Source organism: Triticum dicoccoides, unplaced genomic scaffold (genome assembly GCF_002162155.2).
Source record: "Triticum dicoccoides isolate Atlit2015 ecotype Zavitan unplaced genomic scaffold, WEW_v2.0 scaffold23470, whole genome shotgun sequence".
NCBI lineage: Eukaryota > Viridiplantae > Streptophyta > Magnoliopsida > Poales > Poaceae > Triticum > Triticum dicoccoides.
Window position 1 is genome coordinate 1 of NW_021247111.1, and position 1,425 is coordinate 1,425.

The window sequence follows — 1,425 nt, forward strand, 5'->3', positions numbered from 1 at the left end:
CTTGTTGCCCTGTACACATCTTGTGCTCCTATGATGGGGCAGATGATGTTATTTAATTAATTATTGGAATAAAATGATAATCCATTGGGCTCCCTTCCTTCCTTGTGTCTTTTTTTGCATGTATAGTACTTCACTGCTTCCTGCATGTGATTCCATTTGATTTCACTTTGATTTTGTTTTCTGCAGATCGTTTCTTGGTGGCTGCTAATGAATCATGTAAGGATGGTGCAGAATTCATCAGAGGAAAAAGACCGAACTACGGAGTTTCCCCATTGTTAGAGCTCTTGGTGCCCGGACAAGCCCTCTATCTCGATTCTCCCTTCGCAGCTCAGCTCCACCGACCAGGTCAGTCCTCATTAATGGACGGTTACATGGTTTGTTTTCCTTTTGAACTCTAAATGTGTGCCCGCCTTTGAGTAATTCCTTGGATCCACGTGTTCTGTTCAGAAGGCGATGGCTGACGAAGAGCTCGATGTCCATGGCTCGTCAGGTTCCGCTGGCTCCACTAACAACCGTCTACGGGCGCTTGCACAGGTCAGGTGAAACCCATCATGTCCCCTCTTTGATTTTACTGGACGGTTGCAAAAATATGATGAGTGTGTGACACGGGAATTTTTATAATCAAAAGAAGTACTCATAGATGTAAACATTGCTAACTCTGCAAAGAAACACACATCTGATCTAGGGATTATTGATGCTCGCAGATAGTAGTAAAGAAATAGTGATATTTAGATCCAGGCAGTGTGATGATTTTAACTCTATTTCTTTGACGTGCTCTTCATGTAGTTAATAGCTCTGTAGGTGTTTCCTCGATTGATTAGATGTTGTCTAGGCCTTCTATGTAGATGTATTTTGTTTATAAAGCGCAAGCATTCTACGTGCTAATTAGATTTCTGTCTTTGAAGGTGATCATATTGATCTTACCTTATCGACTGCTCTTACTAAAACAAGTTGTATTTTCAACTGATTAATAGCCCTGTTGTTCTTAAAAATGCTCATCACATGCTCAAGACAATCTGATTAACCGATAGACTTAACGTATCTTTTTTTAACACTATGTCTGCTTTTATCCGCGACTGATTTCTCTGATATCTCTCCCGTGCTGTGATGCAATTACTGTAAGCAGCTCCTCGTGGCCTTATGTTTTATGTTCTCGGGCACTGCAGGATACCAAGCGAGTGTTTAGGATCCCACACCGGGCATTTCTTGACATGCTCCTAGCACACCTTACGCTAATCACCGGCTCAGTATGATCGTGTTGTACATGACGACGGCAAGATTGTGTGACCATCTTTTTCAACACCTCTACATTGGATCTTGGAGGACCAATCAGTATGAACGCGTCGTGTCGTCATTCCTCCTGGTCTACATTATGCCCAAGACATGCAAAGTTGTGGATTGTCTGTAAGCTACCATGTGCTTTTG

At 42.3% G+C, this 1,425-nt stretch overlaps 1 long non-coding RNA gene across 1 annotated transcript; it reads left to right on the top strand.

Moving 5' to 3' along the window:
• Positions 1-250: 250 nt before the first annotated feature.
• LOC119345407 lies at positions 251-1,415 on the top strand. Its single transcript, XR_005167026.1, has 3 exons — positions 251-345; positions 448-534; positions 1,167-1,415. It is a non-coding gene; the product is annotated as an uncharacterized LOC119345407 (long non-coding RNA).
• The last annotated feature ends 10 nt before the right edge of the window (positions 1,416-1,425 follow it).